This window comes from Amblyomma mixtum, chromosome 7, assembly GCF_055824585.1.
Source record: "Amblyomma mixtum isolate Tamu chromosome 7, ASM5582458v1, whole genome shotgun sequence".
Taxonomy (NCBI): domain Eukaryota; kingdom Metazoa; phylum Arthropoda; class Arachnida; order Ixodida; family Ixodidae; genus Amblyomma; species Amblyomma mixtum.
The window spans coordinates 120,847,231-120,867,434 of NC_143018.1; the positions used below are offsets into that span (position 1 = coordinate 120,847,231).

Genomic DNA, 20,204 nt, shown 5'->3' on the forward strand with positions numbered 1-20,204 from the left:
GACACCTTAAACACTACTGCCAATGGCGTTGCTGACCTTTTCCTGACTGAAAACTTCTGGCCAAAGTTAATTTACACGACTACCATAACTCTAACAACACTTGTCATTTTTTGCCACATCAGTATGTATGGTACAAGAGACAAGATGTGTGACCTCTGAACACTTTATGCATGAAAAAAATACTGAAAAAAACACACTCGGGCACGTAACTGCACTTCCATTGCAGCAAAAAAGCAGTCAAAACAGAAGCTTAAAGTGTCATTTTGTGAGTAGTCGATGGTTTGATAGCCCACTGTCCGGTCAGGAATTATGGTTGATGAAGTTCACTGGTCAATGATCATGGTCAAAAACAAATGACGATTCGGGAGCGCTACAGCTCTTCTCAACCATGAAGAAGAGAGAGACATTCCTTTTTGACCACCGTCAGTGACCACTGAACTTCACCTACCTTTTGTGTGCAGTATGCTTTGTGCAGCCTATTTTACATTGCCCAAACTGGCACTGATGTTTGAGTATTAGCCTTATTTGGCGAGTGCTTTAATGTCATCATAAATGATAAGCACCTCCCTTTTTTGAGATCATTATGTAGTTCTTATGACCGTGTAACTTTCCTGTATTTGAAGAAGCCACAGTATTATTTTACACCATTTTTCTCACTGTTTAAGAATAAGTTGCAGTGCATCATATAGCCTCACTTTGGTTATGAAAGCGGCCAACGCAAGAATAACCAATGCCATTTGATTTCTGTTTTCTAGCATATAAAAAGCGCTATTTTCAGTGAAAGTAAACAGGAAAACATAAATTTTTGTGATTTCTGGGGTTCAACGTCCCGAAGTGACACTATACTCCATTTCATATATGAGGTGCAACGCTGTGAAAGGTACGGAATTAGTCCACATGAAAAAATAGAGCCATGTTACCACACGCTTCTGAGCCTGAGGGGTTTAAGACACGAGAAAGTGACAGCATTCCGTCAGCAATAAGAGTGCACTTAATCAGGCTCATGACGAATTTGTCATGTATCATGCCTGAAGGCAAAGCATTTATTACTTTTCGCTCCCCACAAGGAACACAACACTTTTCAATTCCGGATGTAGAGGGTGCAAACAAAAGCTCTAGCTTTGGCAGCGTTGCACAAGATGTATGAAACGGAGTATAGAGGTGCGAGGTCTATCAATTTACATTCTCCTATTACATAATTCTTTGGAATCATGCTAATTGCGCATCACTTCAAGTAATTATGCTGCACACCTAATATTCACACCAATTCATTTCAATGCAGCTTCGTGTGCTCAATACTATAATGTCTGCATTCTGTTTTAGACTGTCTGTTTTAGACTGTCAAATAGTAAACAACTTTGATGGGAACGGGAGGGTCTTTGGAGGCGCAGCTGCGGCCCTGGCAGCATCATTTGGGTGGCCCTGAAAAGGGCCGTTATCTACAAAGCTGACGCTTTCCACAGGTGAGGTTGTAGGAGATGATGCACTCAACACCAATGGCTGCAGTGTTGTGCAGCTGAACACAAGGCTGGAGGTCCATTCTCAGCTTGTTTCAATGGAAGCAGAATACATGGAGATATATCAGGTTGCTCCCTCTTCATACAGGCACATATTTCTTCATGCTGAAATAGCAATCTGATCTGTCACAGTGGCTCAGGTGGCCAAGGACATGAGTTCAATCCTGGCTCCTTTTTGATGGAGGTGAAAAGCAAGGCGGCCATCTACTGTGCGATGTCAGTGCACATTAAAGATCCCCAGGAGGTCGAAATTTCTGAAGCCATGCAGCGACGTCCCTCTTAGCCCGAGTTGCTTTCCAATGTTAAACCAAACCAACAGCACTCAGATTTCACTCACAGTGGAGTAGAGAAAAAATAACGTGCCCTCGCTTGTAATTACGCTTCAGGCATCGAACTCGGTCTTTCATATTTGAGAGAGGCCACATCTTAGCTTCTTCCCCAAGACCACTGTAACGCCTTATATTGAGCCTTGAGCTCTCGATCGGTGTCTTAAAGAAATCTCTGCCATTTGGCAAGATGTCAGCCTTGACACTTTCTTTGCACACAGCAACAATGACAACAGCAGAGTTGTCTACTAAAAATCAGTCTCCCACTTTCACGTGTTGCTCAACTCTTGCACTGATCATTGTACACTGCCTTGCTTCCGACATCCTGCGGCTAAGCTGTGCTAGTGGCTTGTTGGCAGTGCGGAGCATTTTTTTTACCTTTCCCAAACAGCTTGCGAAGGGAAATGCGCTGAATTGATCAACAGGGCCATGGTCTAGGCACTGCTCCGCCAGGTGCTCCAAGCTGTGAACGTTGTACACGAGCTGTTTTGCGCCATACAACCTGCCAAACTACTGAACAAAATACCTGAGCAGGTCCCGGGCAAAACTGTTCCAAGCTACACGGTGCTCAGGGGAGGCAAGTATCCTCAAAGCCACGTGGAGCTGAAGAAAATGCTTGTACTGTTCTTCAGTCAGGAGAGACTCGAGAACTACAGGCCCCAGATAGAGTAAAAACGTCCTGAACTCGGTTGCTTTCCAACGGTGCAGTTCCTCAGTTCCTCTGGGTTTTCGCTGAAAACAACTGGGAAAAACTGTGGCCGCTTCTTGCTGCCTGTTGTTGAGCTGGCTCCGTTCCTGTCTGCTAAGTCGAGCAGCATGGCCCGGGGAGACCCAATTTCGCAGTAGCCGCCGCATTACTCCCAGGCAGACCAGGTGCATGTATTCGGTGGGAAAGCATGCCACCATGTCAATATCTAAGTTAGTGAATGGTGAAACACCAGTGTGGTGCTGCCGATCTTCCTGGGAGCGAAATGATTGATCACTTCGTTGAGGTGCGTGGAGGTGCTGTTCTCCCCATAGCGGCCCTTTTGGCTCCATCTTTCACAAGCATGATAGCCTGCATGCCCAGTTATTGCCTTCACGAAACTTCTTGCCGGGGCATCGCAGATCACAGCAGTCAGTGTGACAGCAACGCAATTTCCTTTCAATACCAAACCGTTACTGCTGAGGCTGTGTACTTCTTTTAAAAAGGGGGAAAGAAATTTCTGGAGGCACGGTGGCTTCCCTGTGCCGCAGTACACGCTCACCATAAATGGTGCCGAATTTTTGAGGTTCGTAACTCGGCAAAGTATTGGCCACAAACCAGTTTGACTACTCTTGTGCAAAGGCAGGCCATCAATGTTGGCTTGCAGCCTAATGTTCTCGGGCGCAGGCCCTTGCCCGACTGCTTGCTGAATGCTTTCAGCAAGGCCGAAATGAGCAAATGTGCCGTTGTGCTCAAGTAGCGCTTTTCGCTGTGTCCGCATTACTGTCCTCGCGTCTTTTGGTAGCTCCTCAATCCCACGACGACGACAGAAGTCAAGCATATCATTGAGGCAAGCATGCGTCATGTTGTGCTTGCTAGCTATGAGAGCCAACTCCTCAGTCGCCGAGAGACTGTGAGTAAAATGCTCACGAGGCTCACCCACGTTCTGAGCCACTGTGGATGACACATTCTCATCATCTGATTCTTCTGAGCTTTTGGCATTACTTGAATGGTCTGAAACTGCATCATGACTCGAATGATCTGAGGCTGCAGCATCACTTGACCTGCTGCCTGTGCACGATTAGCTGCTCCCTGGTGACGCACGATCACACTCGTGCACAAACGGTAACGGCGGGTCAGCAGGTGGCGATGGAACTACTCACCCGCTTCCACTGGAGCACGCGTCTTCAGCGCACACTTCGCTTCTGCGTCGCGTGGTTGCTTCAGACGGTAGCAAGAGTTGGGGGGGGGGGGGGGGGGGGTGCGTACGTCGACTGATGTTTCGGTGTGCGATCGTTTCCTGCCGCCTTGATCCAAGCTTGAAGACGTAGATGCGACCGGCCGTGGTGAAATACCGAGATCTTGCGAGATCTCACGGTATTCTTTTTCAACGATACGGTACTTGCGTTGCTTTGCATTCATGGCGAAATGCAGAAGCTTTGCGGTGAAAGGCGAGTACCGCAACAGCCGCACAAAGGGACAGCAGACAGGCAGTACGACCAACACCTCCACACCACAAAAGAAAAACAACGGCGAGCACTCGCGGCATGACTCGCGGGCAGGGTTGCCGTTGGGAACGGTTTAAAAGGAGCCAAAACTTGAGCTGAAAGTAGTCAAAAGTAGCCATGCCATTCCATCTTAGCGCCAAATATGTAGCCAAATCAAATAGAAGCGTTATTAGGAATATGACTGTTGTCAAAGAACAGGTACTTTTAGCATTTCAGATCACGCAAGAAACAGAATAAAGAGCACAAAATTTTAGCCTTTTCCTTGTTCTTCAAGGCACAGGTAGGTTGCAAATAGATGAATTATTAAATGATGTGCGAGTAGATATTTGCACGCTCTAGCCAACAACCCAGTAGGACAGCTATATTAGCCTTCAAGCCTTAGATCGATCTTGATTCGACCGTAAGGCAGTGGAGCTTCATTTTGTTGCACACTTTTTTTATCAAGTTATCACAGAAGAAAACGCGCTCAGCATCAGAGTTGGAAATTCGAAGTGGGAAAATTTTGTGACTTATTGCGTAGGTGTGGAAAAGGCCATTCGCTGCGTCTTTGTACGCTCCGGCCACTGCGTGCCATAAACTCAAACATAATGGGTGATAAAATTCACGCTTAATGTTTGCAATTACCGCATTTCTGACTCCAACTCAATGGAGTACCATATATTAAAAATGCAGCGGCAGCTTCGTATGCCTTCACGACTCTCCGCGCTTTCTTTGTCATCATCAGGATTAATGGCATGCAGCCTCCCAAGTGCAGGGCATTTGAAAGCCGCTGCAGGAGTCGTATGTCCATTTGCCTCAAGAACTGGAAGCATCACGGATCCTTGGCCGAGTGAAATGTTTTTGAAGATGTCACCTTCAGCGTCGCGCCGCATGCAAAGCTACGTCGTTACCCTAGCCGTGCGTAATGGTGCCTCGATGCGAACAGACCCTGCCGGCATGCCTGCCGGCGAGGATGCTGCGAGTTAAGCAGCCAACAAACGCGCCAAAATAAAAGTTCAAAGTAGCCAGGAAGTAACCAGGGAGCCAACCTGAAATATTCATTGCCAGACAGGTTTCAAAAGTAGCCAATTTGGCACAATGTAGCCACCAACGGCAACCCTGCTCGCGGGCGTGCACTCGGAACCTCGGTGCCGGTGCCGGTGGCCTGGATACAACAATGTTTGGAAAATAAAAATATCACAAAAAAGCGGCAACATTGTCCAGGAAAAAAAAAGGTTCTGTAGTTGCGAGCAGTACACAAATTTTTCCCCGCAGGGAGGCGTCTGCAGCATGCAGACGTTGGTAAGTGGCGACACCATGGGGTTAACCCGAGCATCCGCAGGGACATCCCCGCAGGGGGATGATGGTGAACAATGCGTCACCACGGACCCGAGCATCCGCGCTTAGCCGTGCGTGGCATCGCCGTGTCCGGGGAAAAGGGGATCCTGGTGGTTGAGCCGATGCCGAGCGTTTGGACCCCTAAGGCCCCTCGGCGGAGGCAACACACCACTTTGGCCCCAGCTTCCTGTAGACGGCACCTCCGGCCTGACCCGACCGGGGGAAATCGGCAGTCGCCTTTTTTTGTCCTCCCCTCTATCTTTCACTTTCCTATATCTTTCGTACAACTCTCCTGTCTGCTCCTCTGTTCTTCGTTTTTTCCTCTTTTTCCTGGCATACAGGGACTAGACATAAAATTTTGCTGGGTTCCCAGCCACATTGGTATCGCTGGCAATGAGAAAGCAGATGAATGTGCTGGAAAAGCTCGAAACAAAGAAATAAAGAAAGTGTACATTCCCTACAAAGATGGTATGAAGTTGGTGCAGTGCAAATTAAGAAATAAATGGCAGTCGCAATGGAATATCGAAAGAAATAATAAGCTACATTTAGTAAAACCCATCCTAGACGAATGGAAATCATGCTCACACCAAAAACGATTCATCGAAGTTATTTTATGCCGTCTCCGTATAGGACACACACATCTCACACACAACTTCCTGCCAACAAAGAAAGACAAACCTGTTTGCGAGCAATGCGGACATGAACTTACCGTAAACCACATACTACTATCATGCACAAAACTTGAATCATTAAGGAAAAAATATTTTGCCATATTTTACAAAGAACATATCCCATTTCATCCAGCGTTGATTTTAGCTGAACATGCACCCGTTAGTATACTTGATGTTTTTAGCTTTTTAAGGGAAGCCGGTGTTCTTCAAAACCTGTAATGTTCTGACCCTGTGCTTCTTTACTTAGAACGATACACCTCAGCCACTTTCTCAGTCCTGAGAAGGAGGCTGAGGTTTTTATCTGAGTAGTTGGGGGCCTCGAGATCCTTGGCAAGCCAAGGATGTCCACGGAGGTTAACCAACTTAAAAAGCTTCTGCAGACAGCCATTTCTAAAAAGTTTGTATTTAATCAGCCAGGTAATAAAAATAACTTTTAGGCCCTTTACACCACCGTTTTTATCAACTTTGTTTTCACACTCTGCTCAAGCCAATTTTTCCATACCTTGTTTTTGGCGCATGATAGCCTTAGCTGCTTATGCGCCAGTAAACCCAACACAACACAACACTCTTTTTCCTGGCGGCGAGGGTTAACCGTGTGTGACCAACTACCCTGAGTTGAGTCATATTAGGTTATAGTTAAGGTGTACAGCTGTCGTGGGCAGGACTTGCTCGCAAGTTCCTGTCCCGTCCCCTTGTGGGGCTCCATGGTGGGTGGCTGGCACCATGACCGAAAAACTAGAATTTTTATGGCTCCCCCTTTTTCCAAACCAGATCGCTCTCTCAAGAGAGGGCGGAACGAAGCAGAACAGTTTTTTCAAAAAAGAAAAGTCAGTTTTCCTAAGTACCATGTGATTCATAGTGAAGTACAAGATAAGCAAGCTAGAATCCTGTCCCCCTTCCTAGTGTGAAAATGTTTGACAGAAGCCTTGGGCATTGGCTACAAGGTGTCTAAAATGGCCAGCGGGGACTTACTGCTCGAACTGCGTGACAACGTCCAACACTCAAAACTCGTAAACATTGTATCTGTTGGGGATATTCCTGTCTCCGTGACGTCACACCGATCTCTGAACACCGTCCGATGTGTTATATCCGAAAATGACTTTGTCCACATCACTGAAAAAGAGATGCTCGAAGGTCTGAGTGACCAAGACGTGATAGATGTTCACAGAGTCAAGATCCGGAAGGATAATAAGGAAATAGACGCAAAACACATGATCCTGACGTTCAACACCAGCACACTGCCCGACACAGTCGAAGTAGGATATCTAAAAGTTAACATAAGACCATACATTCCCAACCCTCGCCGATGTTTCAACTGCCAAAGGTTCGGTCACGGCTCACAAAGTTGCCGCGGCCGGAAAACGTGCGCGAAATGCGCCTCGAAGGATCATTCTGATCAATGTGACGCAGTCCCGCATTGCGCAAACTGTGAAGGTGACCATGCAACGTACTCCAGGGCGTGTCCGTCCTGGAAAAAAGAAAAGAAGATAATCACCATAAAGACAAGGGAAAACATTTCATTTAAAGAAGCGAGAAGGCGTTTTGCACTCACGAACTCATTTTCCTTCCCAACAAAACAAAACTTCGCCGATGTGGTGCGTGGGCGGGGCGCACCACACCAGGCTTCGGCACCCGTCCCGGTCACACGTAGTGAGCCTGTGGCGGTGCCATCCGCGCCCCAAGGCGGAGCAGCTAACGCTGCTCCGCCAACTGCAAGTCAGGCTGCGCAGACCCCCGGGTCGGCGGGCCTCAAGAACTCTTCCCACAGGTCGAGGTCAAACTCGAACGCGAACGTGCCGCCTGCACGGTCGTCCAGCGCCTCCGCAGAGGCGATGGACACGGCCCCGGGCAGCCCCGCGCCGTCCACGTCGGACGGTCGACGGAGCTCTCTGGATCGATCAAAAAAAGACAGGCCCCGAGTCACGGGGCCAACAACTTGATCTACCTTTCCACCCTATAGAAACACAAAATTAAGATGGCTTTCATAGTACAATGGAACTGTAGAGGACTTCTAAACAATTACAGTGACATAAAAGACATACTAGGAGCACACGCTCCTGTCGCCTTATGTCTACAAGAAACAAATTTAGGTCCACAAAAAAATAACTTTCTTAAGAATTACACTGTTTTCCGCCGCGATCGGGAACAGGCGAGCCGACTATCGGGAGGCGTAGCCATTATAGTGAAAAGCGGCGTCCCTGCTCAAGAGATCAGACTGAAAACAAAACTTGAGGCAGTTGCAGTCAGCATTGTCAGCTACAAAACAATTACAATCTGCTCTGTATATATTCCTCCACATCTAACACTAACAGTCCACCATCTACAAGGCCTCATTGATGAACTTCCAGAACCATATCTAGTAGTCGGGGATTTTAACGCTCACTCGCCTTTTTGGGGAAGTGAGAGCTGTGACTCTAGGGGTCAAATAATCGAAGATTTTATCCTCACAAATAATGTATGTCTTTTCAATACAGAAAAAGCCACATACTGCTCCCCTACCTCAGGGAAAATGACCTTTTTAGATTTATCGTTTAGTTCACCTTCTGTTTTTAACGATTTTAACTGGGACGTCGTTGACAACCCATATGGCAGCGATCACCTCCCTGTACTAATCACTTTAACATCCACACCGGAAATAATCCCCACAAGGCCACGGCGCTGGAAGCTTCACCTCGCCGACTGGTCACTTTTTAGAGCAAATGCAACTTTAGGAGATATAGTTTTAGGAAATCTTACCGTTGACCAGATAAACGAAAAGTTCACTAATTGTATCATAACTGCCGCACTCACAGCTATTCCTCAGTCGTCAGGAGTGGCGCGACAAAACCATAAAGTATGGTGGACAAAGGACTGTAAGGAAGCCAAAAAACAACAAAACAGAGCTTGGGGTAAATTCCGCAGGTATCCGACACATGAAAATCTCGTTAATTTTAAGAAGGCAAGAGCCAAAGCTCGGTACGTCCGTCGGTGTGCCGAGAAAGCATCATGGCAGAGTTATGTTTCATCCATTAACAGTCAGATGACATCTAAAAAAATGTGGGAGCAGGTTCGCAAATTAAATGGAAACTTTTCACCCTTCACAATTCCTTTTTTAACAACACCCGGAACACAAACAAGCATAGAGGAACAGGCAGACATATTGGGGGAACATTTCACTGCAGTTTCAAGTTCATCACACTACACGCAGTCCTTTTTAAAATACAAACATACAGCTGAAAAACAGGCTCCCAACTACTGGAGGTGCAAATGAAAAATACAATAGTCTAATTACCCGCCAAGAAATCAACAGAGTACTGTCTGCCGGAAAAAAAACTGCTCCAGGACCCGACCATATACATCATGAAATGCTTGCACATCTTTCTGAGCCTGCCATAGAAGCACTTTTAAGATTCTTCAACACAGTTTGGATGTCAGGGAAAATACCTGTAGCCTGGAAGAAAGCTATTACTGTACCATTTCTTAAACCTAGTAAACCCCCAACCTCTCCTAGCAGTTATAGACCCATAGCCTTAACCAGTTGCCTCGCCAAATCCTTCGAAAGTGTCCTAAATATAAGACTAACCTTTCTTCTACAATCCTGTGAACTGCTTGATATCCATCAGTGTGGATTTAAAAAAGGATGCTCCACTACAGATCACCTAGTCCGTCTAGAAAATACAGTCAGAGAAGCTTTTATACACAAACAACACTGTCTTAGCGTCTTTTTTGATATAGAAAAAGCATATGATACAACCTGGAGGTTCGGGATCCTCCAGGACTTAGCTGAACTTGGCATCCGTGGCAGAATGGTGAACTCCATTAAAGACTTTTTGTCTAACCGCTCATTTAATGTCCGCCTAGGCTCGACCCTTTCGAGGGACTTCATTCAGGAAAATGGAGTTCCTCAAGGGTGCATTTTAAGCACAACTCTCTTCGTTGTAAAAATGAATTGTATTAGAAAAATAATCCCAAGGTCCATTATGTATTCCATGTATGTTGATGATCTTCAGATAGCGTGCACATCTTCCAATATATCCACATGCGAACGACAAGTACAGCTTACAATCAACAAAATGGCAACATGGGCAGACAAGAATGGTTTCCAGCTCTCACCACAGAAAACAGTGGCCTTACTTTTTTCACTCAAACGAGGCTTGCACACAAATCCAACATTACACCTAAACCAAACCGAGCTGCCTTTAAAAAAGGAACACAAATTTCTAGGCATCACTTTCGACAAAAAACTCACTTTCCTGCCTCACATAAACGCACTAAAGAAGAAAGCGTCGCTATCACTGAACATACTGAAAGTCCTTTCACGCAAACACTGGGGTTCTGATCGGGTATGTCTTCTACACATTTATCGCTCTGTAGTACGTTCCATTCTAGATTATGGCTGCATAGTGTATGGATCAGCAAGGCCATCGTACTTGAAGCGACTGGACCCTGTGCACAATTTGGGATTGCGTCTTTCAACTGGTGCATACAGGACGTCACCCATAAAAAGCCTGTATGTAGAAACCAATGAACCACCACTTGCAGACAGAAGAACAACGCTCACATGCGCATACATTTTAAAGATCCGTTCCCAGCCTAAACACATATGTTACCCACTCGCTACAAAGTGCCCATCCCGAACACTATTTACTAACAGACCCCTCGCAATCAGGACACTTCTTCTCCGCTTTGAAGAGAAATGCCAAGAACTAGACATAATGAACACATTACCTAATATTGCCCGCAAACGTGATCCACTCCCGCCTTGGTACTGCCTACCATCTGTGTGCGACTTCACATTAACACAATTTCGGAAGAAACATACACCGCATGAACAGATATTACATGAGTATTTAACACTAAACGTAAAATACGGAGTATACGAAGCATTTTATACCGATGGATCAAAATCAGCGCACTACGTGGGAAGTGCTGTGGTTCAGACTAATTGGGAAAAAGTAGTACGCCTGCCTGAGTGCGCATCCATTTTCACCGCCGAGTGTTACGCAGTCTCGGTGGCTGTAGAAAAAATAATAAATGAGAACATTCAAAACAGTATCATTTACACTGATTCTCTGAGCATACTAACCTCACTTCACCATGGAAATGCAGTGACACCAGTAATCGGGGATATCATACATAACAAGCGCCACAATACCGGGACAACACATAACATTTTGCTGGGTTCCCAGTCACATTCGAATCACTCGCAATGAGAAGGCAGATGAATGTGCTGCGAAAGCTCGGAACAAAGAAATAAAGAAAGTGTACATTCCCTACAAAGATGGTATGAAGTTGGTGCAGTGCAAATTAAAAAATAAATGGCAGTCGCAATGGAATATCGAAAGAAATAATAAGCTACATTTAGTAAAACCCATTCTAGACGAATGGAAATCATGCTCACACCAAAAACGATTCATCGAAGTTATTTTATGCCGTCTCCGTATTGGACACACACATCTCACCCACAACTTCCTGCTAACAAAGACAAACCTGTTTGCGAGCAATGAGGACATGAACTTACCGTAAACCACATACTACTATCATGCACAAAACTTGAACCATTAAGGAAAAAATATTTTGCTACATTTTACAAAGAACATATCCCATTTCATCCAGCGTTGATTTTAGCTGAACATGCACCCGTTAGTATACTTCATGTTTTTAGCTTTTTAAGGGAAGCCGGCGTTCTTCAAAACCTGTAATGTTCTGACCCTGTGCTTCCCTACTTAAAACGATACACCTCAGCCACTTTCTCAGTCCTGAGAAGGAGGCTGAGGTTTTACCTGAGTAGTTGGGGACCTCGAGATCCTTGGCCAGCCAAGGATGTCCACGGAGGTTAACCAACTTTTAAAAGCTTCTGCAAACAGCCATTTCTAAAAAGCTTGTATTTAATCAGCCAGGAAAAAAAAGATAACTTTTAGGCCCTTTACACCACCGTTTTTATCAACTTTATTTTCACATTCTGCTCAAGCCAATCTTTCCATACCTTGTTCTTGGCGCATGATAGCCTTAGCTGCTTACGCGCCAATAAACCCAACACAACACACAACACAGTACACAAATTTTATTAAATTACAAGACTGCAAATACTGCGTTTAATTATTTCGTTTATTTTGTAACACCGAATAGTTTGTAACTTCGCCTACTTGAATACTATCATACTGAGTAAATACATTAATGATTGCTTTCATAACTGCAAGGGAGTCCACGGAAAGTCATCGCCCGTTCGGCGCGACACGGGCAAGGTGTCGCGAAATTACGCAGTAACAGTCACTTTCTTGGTGGACACCCGAACCACGCATGACACGATTTTATTTACGCAACCCGTCATTATAGGCCGCCAGTTCCTCGATTATTTCCGACACATGGTGCCCTATACCGCTACTACTACAAACGAGGCAAAAGATTGGTTTGGTTTGTGGGGTTTAACATCCCGAAGCGACCAAGGCTATGAGAGACGCCGTAGTGAAGGGCTCCGGAAATTTCGACCACCTGGGGTTCTTTAACGTGCACTGACACCGCACAGTACACGGGCCTCTATAATTTCGCTTCCAAAGAAATTCACCCGCCGCGGCCGGGATTGAACCGCGTCTTTCGGGTCAGCAGCCGAGCATCATAACCACTGAGCCACCGCGGCGGCTTCGAGGCAAGAGAGGCAGAGGTAAAATTGGATTCATTCAATGGAAAAGATCCCCGCAGGGAGGCGTCTGCAGCATGCAGACGTTGGTGAGTGGCGACACCACGGGGTTAACCCGAGCATCCGCAGGGACATCCCCGCAGGGGGATGATGGTGAACAATGCGTCACCACGGACCCGAGCATCCGCGCTTAGCCGTGCGTGGCATCGCCGTGTCCGGGGAAAAGGGGATCCTGGTGGTTGAGGCGATGCCGAGCGTTTGGACCCTTAAGGCCCCTCGGCGGTGGCAACACACCACTTTGGCCCCAGCTTCCTGTAGACGGCACCTCCGGCCTGACCCGACCGGGGGAAATCGGCAGTCGCCTTTTCCTATCCTCCCCTCTATCTTTCACTTTCCTATTTTCCTTTCCGGTTATGGTGCTCGGCTGCTGACCCAAAAGACGCGGGTTCGATCCCGGCCGCGGCGGCTAGAATTTCTTTGGAGGAGAAATTCTATAGGCCCGTGTACTGTGCGATGTCAGTGCACGTTAAAGAACCACAGGTGGTCGAAATTTCCGGAGCCCTCCACTACGGCGTCTCTCATAGCCTTAGTCGCTTTGGGACGTTAAACCCCATAAACCAAACCAAACCTATTTCCTTTCTTACAACTCTCCTGCCTCCTCCTCTTTTCTTCGTTTTTTCCCTCTTTTTCCTGGCGGCGAGGGTTAACCGTGTGTGGCCAACTACCCTGAGTTGAGTCATATTAGGTTATAGTTAAGGTGTACAGCTGGCGTGGGCAGGACTTGCCTTCAAGTTCCTGTCGCGTCCCCTTGTTGGACTCCATGGTGGGTGGCGGCCACCATGACCGAAAAACCAAATTTTTTTATGGCTCCCCCCTTTCAAAACTAGATCGCTCTCTCAAAAGAGCGCGGAACGAAGCATCAGACTTTTTTTCGAAAAAGAAACCTACATTCACAAAGTTTCATGTGATACATAGCAACAGTGACCAAAAGCAAGATCGAATAATATTCCCATTTCTTGTAACCAAATGTTTAACAGATACCTTAGGGCCTGGCTACAAGGTATCCAAAATGTCCAGCGGCGACCTACTCCTCGAACTCCGTGAGAGCATCCAATGCTCGAAACTCTCAAACATTGCTTCCATAGGGGACATCTCTGTCTCCGTGACTCCCCACCGATCTCTTAACACAGTTAAAGGCGTTATCTTAGAAGCTGACTTCATCCATCTAACAGAAACCGAAATGCTTGAAGGACTTTCTGATCAAAATGTAATTGACGTGCAGAGAATCAAAATCCGCAAAGACAACAAAGAAAAAGACACCAAACACATGGTCCTCACGTTTAACACCAGCAGTTTGCCCGAAACAATCGATGTTGGATACCTGAAAATCACCGTCAAACACTACATACCCAATCCCCGCCGCTGTTTTAACTTTCAGAAGTTTGGCCACGGCTCACAGAGTTGCCGCGGCCGCAAAACCTGCGCGAAATGCGCTTCGAAGGACCACCCTTCTAAGGAATGTGACGCAGCCCTACGCTGCGCGAATTGTGAAGGAGATCACGCTGCATACTCCAGGGCGTGTCCGTCCTGGAAAAAGGAGAAAGAAATCATCACCATTAAGAGAAAAGAAAACATTTCATTCAAAGAAGCGAGGAGGCGTTTTGCGCTTAGCAATTCATTCTCCTTCACAGCAAAACCAAACTTCGCTGATTTGGTGCGCGGGGGCGTAGCACCACACAGCGCTCCGGCACCTGCCGCGGCCACTTCCACCGCGCCTGTGGCAGTGCCATCCACGCCCCAGGCCGAGACAGCGAAAGCTGCTCTGCCAACTACAAGCCAGGGAGTGCCGGCCCACAGGTCAGCATCCCGCAGGACTTCCCCCCGTCGGGGGAGGCCTGACACCCACACACCCGCGGCTTCTTCGCGGTCGTCCAGCACCTCTTCCGAGGTGATGGACCAAACTCCCAGCCCGCCTGCTCTGCAGCGAGCGGCGGAACAGCTCTCTTGAGCGAAAAAAAGACAGGGCTACCATAACGGCCCCAGAACATAAGTAAACCTCTCGTTGCTCCTACCCCAAAACATAAACATGGCTTTTCTAGTTCAGTGGAACTGTAGACGAATATTGAGAAATTACGATGACATAAAAAACATTTTAGGGTCAATGTCACCCGTAGCCTTATGTCTCCAGGAAACCAATCTAGGTCCACAACATATGAACATCCTGAAGCATTATAAAACTTTTAGACGAGATCGTGAGCAGGCAAATAGACTCTCTGGAGGCGTCGCGATTATCGTACAAAGCGGCATTCCTGCTCAAGAAATAAAACTCAGAACAAAACTTGAAGCCGTTGCGGTCAGTGTCGTCAGCCATAAAACAATTTCTCTCTGTTCTGTATATATTCCTCCACATTCTACATTAACAGTCCACGATTTACAAGAACTTATCAATGAACTTCCACAACCGTATCTAGTAGTTGGGGACTTTAACGCTCACTCCCCTTTTTGGGGAAGCTAGCACTGCGACTCTAGGGGTCAAGCAATCGAAGATTTTATCCTCACAAACAATGTATGTCTTTTAAATACAGGAAAAGCCACCTACTGCTCCCCTGCCTCGGGGAAAATGACCTTTTTAGATTTGTGTTTTAGCTCACCTTCTGTTTTTAATGAGTTTAAATGGGATGTCATTGACAACCCATATGGCAGTGACCACCTCCCTATACTAATCACTTTAACTTCCTCACCAGAAATAATCCCAACAAAACCGCGGCGCTGGAAACTTCACCTCGCCGACTGGTCACTCTTTAAAGCAAAGGCAACTTTAGACGATATAGTTTTAGAAAATCTCACCATCGACGACGATAAACGAAGAGTTCACTAATTGTATCATAACTGCCGCACTCACAGCTATTCCTCAGTCGTCAGGAGTGGCGCGACAAAACCATAAAGTATGGTGGACAAAGGACTGTAAGGAAGCCAAAAAACAACAAAATAGAGCTTGGGGTAAATTTCGTAGGTATCCGACCTATGAGAATCTCTTGAATTTTAAGAAGGCAATAGCCAAAGCTCGGTACGTCCGTCGGTGTGCCGAGAAAGCATCATGGCAGAGTTATGTTTCATCCATTAACAGTCAGATGACATCTAAAAAAATGTGGGAGCAGGTTCGCAAATTAAATGGAAACTTTTCACCCTTCACAATTCCTTTTTTAACAACACCTGGCACGCAAACAAGCATAGGTGAACAGGGAGACATACTGGGAGAACTTTTCGCTACAGTTTCAAGTTCATCACACTATACACAGTCCTTTTTAAAACACAAAAACACAGCCGAAAGACAAAGACTTCCCACTAGTGGACGTGCAAACCAAAAATATAAAAGTGTGATTACCCTCCAAGAAATAAATACAGTACTGTCTGCTGGTAAAAAAACTGCTCCAGGACCCAACCAAATCCACTACGAAATGCTGGCACATCTATCTCAACCTGCCGTAGAGGCACTTTTAAGGTTCTTCGACATAGTTTGGATATCAGGCAAAATACCTGAGGCCTGGAAAAAAGCTATTATTGTACCGTTTCTTAAACCTAGTAAACCCCCAACCTCTCCTAGCAGTTATAGACCCATAACCCTGACCAGTTTCCTCGCCAAAACCTTCGAAAGTGTCCTAAATATAAGACTAACCTTTGTTCTTCAATCCTGTGAACTGCTTGATATCCATCAGTGTGGATTTAAAAAGGGATGCTCCACCACAGATCACTTAGTCCGCCTCGAAAATACTGTGAGAGAAGCTTTTATACACGAACAACACTGTCTTAGCGTCATTTTGATTTAGAAAAAGCATATGATACAACCTGGAGGTTCGGGATTCTCCAGGACTTAGCTGAGCTCGGCATCCGTGGCAGAATGCTCAGCTCTATTAAAGACTTTTTATCTAACCGCTCATTTAATGTCCGTCTAGGCTCGACCCTTTCGAGGGATTTTATTGAGGAAAATGGAGTGCCTCAAGGGTGTATTTTAAGCACAACTCTTTTTATTGTAAAAATGAATTCTCTTAACAAAATAATACCAAGGTCTGTTATGTATTCACTTTATGTAGACGACCTACAGATAGCTTACACATCCTCCAACATATCAACATGTGAAAGACAAATACAGCTAACAATAAATAAACTGACAACATGGGCAGACAGAAATGGTTTCCGATTTTCGCCACAGAAAACAGTGGCCATTCTGTTTTCACTCAAACGAGGCTTACAGGCAGACCCTACCCTACACCTTAACGAAATAGATTTACCAGTAGAAAATAAACATAAATTTCTAGGCATAACATTTGACAAAAACTCACTTTCCTGCCTCATATTAACACATTAAAAAAGAAAACTTCCCGATCACTGAACATACTCAAAGTCCTTTCACATAAACACTGGGGTTCTGACAGGACAGGGCTTCTAAAAATTTATCGCTCTGTGGTACGATCCTCATTAGACTAAGGTAGTATAGTATATGGTTCAGCAAGGCCATCGTACTTGAAACGACTGGACCCAGTGCACAATTTAGGTTTACGTCTTGCAACTGGCGCTTACAGGACGTCACCCATTAATAGCCTCTACGTTGAAACAAATGAACCATCTCTTACAGATAGAAGAAGCATACTTACATGCTCATACGTCCTAAAAATCCGTTCCCTACCAAAACATATCTGTAATGAAATAGTTACAAAGTGTCCATCCAGAACACTTTTTAATAATAAACCACAAACTACAAGACCACTCCTCTTGCGTTTTGAAGAGATGTGCGAGAGTCTCGGTGTACTGAACACATTACCTAACATTGCGCTCAGACGAGAGCCACTACCTCCATGGTACAACTTCCCTGCAATATGCGATTTCACTCTCACACAGTTTCACAAAAAGCAAACCCCGCAACAACATATAGTAGAAGAATTTCTTGCACTGGAGGAAAAATACAATGGTTTTGCGGATTTTTATACGGACGGTTCAAAAACAGCCACCTACGTAGGAAGTGCGGTAGTACGAGGGCATGAGAATGAAATAATCAGACTTCCACAGTGTGTATCAATTTTCACAGCCGAATGTTACGCTGTATGCTTGGCCGTACAAAAAATAGTAAATGAAAACCTCAGAAACAGTATTATTTACACGGACTCCCTTAGTTTACTTACAGCTCTCCACTCTAGAAATGCAATTACTCCGATGCTCGGTGACATAATACACAACATAACAAAAGCCATAGCTCAAGGAAAAAGCATAAAACTTTGCTGGGTGCCGAGTCACGTCGGAATTAAAGGCAACGAGAGAGCAGACCTCTGCGCTGCGCAGCCTCGTAGCAAACAAATAAAGAAAGTAGACATTCCCTTTAAAGATTGCATGAACTCGGTACATTGTGAAATAAGGAAAAAATGGCAGTCCGCTTGGGACAATGAATCAAACAACAAACTACACTTTGTAAAACCAGTTTTAGGCGAATGGAAATCTTGCACCCACCAAGAACGCTTCAAAGAAGTCATTATTTGTCGTCTTCGTATAGGACACACGCATCTGACACACAATTTCCTACTCTCTAAAAAAGAGCAATTTTTTTGCGAAGAATGCGGAGTTGAAGTTACAATTAAGCATATTTTATTCACTTGTATGAAATTGGAAAAAATAAGGAAAAAGTACTTTCCTCAATTTTATAACGAATACATCCCTTTTCATCCCGCACTGCTTTTAGGAGATGATTCAATTGTTCATATATCATGTGTTTTCAGCTTTCTTAAAGAAACTGGATTTTTTAAGTGTCTCTACATTTTTACCCACAGGTCTGTTTTAATTCTATTACACCTCAGCCACTTTCTCACGCCTGAGAAGAAGGCTGAGGTTTTTAATTTTGGTTGGTTGGGAGTCTCAGTGTCCTTGTCCAGCCAAGGATAGCTACTGAGGTTTCCCAGCCCTGTTTAAAGCTTTTACTAGTAGCCATTTTTAAAATTTGTGTACATGTTCAAAAGGTAATATTAATGTCTGAAGGCCTTTACACCAAGGATGACTTTTTACATATCTCTAATATTCAAAAATAAACTTTTACAATACCTTGTGTGTGGTGCATGATGGCCTCAGTTGCCTATGTGCCATAAAACCCAACACAACACAACACACTCAATGGAAAAGAAGCCTAGTGTAGAACTATATCGACACTGGAAAAGACAGATCAGGAACGAATTGTTCTATGATAAATCAAGAGGCAGTGCCCTACTCTTTGAACATTTAGGTCAGGGTGTCTCAGAACGCGCAGCTACAAAAGCAATTTAACAACGATGACACATGTGCTGTGTGTGGTAGATCTGTAGAAACAATTGAACACCTTGAAATGTGATTGTATCCATCCGAATGTCGATGCGGGCACAGTCAACATTCCTGAGGCCCTAGGGTTCAGAGATAACAATAGTCATGTAAATAAATCAGCGGTGGAAGTTACCAAAAACCGATTATTATCCCCAGTAGCACAAACGGGGCTCGGAATTGCGGGCCCTCGCGGGCCCCACACGGGCAGCCCATGGGGGCCCGCTGTGGGTTATGTGCGGGTTTTGCAACTCGGCATCGCGCGGGACCCACAGGGGCAGCCCAGTGGGCTTGCTACATAGGACCAGCAGTGGACCCCTATGGTCTGCATGCATAAAAACGATACAGGGGGCTTTCCTCGGTCCTTTGTGGGACCCATAGGGAAGGTAATGGGCTTCTTAGAGGGGATCTCCAGGGGGGCTTAGGCGGCAGTGCAGCGGGGACCCACACGGGCTAGCCCAAGTCCGGCCCACATGGGCAAGCCCAAGTCCGGCCCACGTGGGCTAGCCCAAGTTCGGCCCACAGGCAAACACACATAGACCAAGAAAGAGACAGGACACACATCAGCGCTGCATTCAGCGCTGGTGTGTGTGTCCTCTCTCTTTCATGGACTTGGTGTGTTCGCGTTGTTGAACCATCATTATGAATATAGACTAAATAGCCCAAGTTCGGCCCACAGGCAAACACACATAGACCAAGAAAGAGACAGGACACACATCAGCGCTGAATTCAGCGCTGGTGTGTGTGTCCTCTCTCTTTCATGGACTTGGTGTGTTCGCGTTGTTGAACCATCATTATGAATATAGACTAATTAGCCCAATCTGGACTTCATCCACAGGCAAAACAGTGCACTTTTGCTTCTCAACCGGTTTTCCTTGGGTGATGGCTCCCCCGCCCAATTGCTTCTCCTTGTTAGAGACACCTCGGTGCGCGCTATATTTTTCGCATTGAACAAGAAACGCGAGCTGTGATGCATTACGGGAAAGGTCTAGTATTGGACAGTCGCAGGTATTAAGCGACAGCGTAAGGAGCTCGTTGAGGTGAAATCCCGGCTCCGGCCGTCGGAAAAAACCCAAAATTCCTGTAAATAGAAAAAGAAAATAGCCCCACTGCGCCAGGTGGGCAAGTAACGCGTATGCCACGAAGGTTTTTGTTTGTTCTTTATTCCCGTAGGCCACGAAGGGTAATTGCTTCAGGCATGTTTGAGCGACACCCATTGAACGCGTGGTCG

The 20,204-nt window shown here is 45.8% G+C and overlaps 1 pseudogene; it reads right to left on the bottom strand.

Moving 5' to 3' along the window:
- Positions 1 to 1,846: 1,846 nt before the first annotated feature.
- The window catches only part of LOC149337351 (uncharacterized), a 49,189-nt pseudogene continuing 30,831 nt past the window's right edge, over positions 1,847 to 20,204 (bottom strand).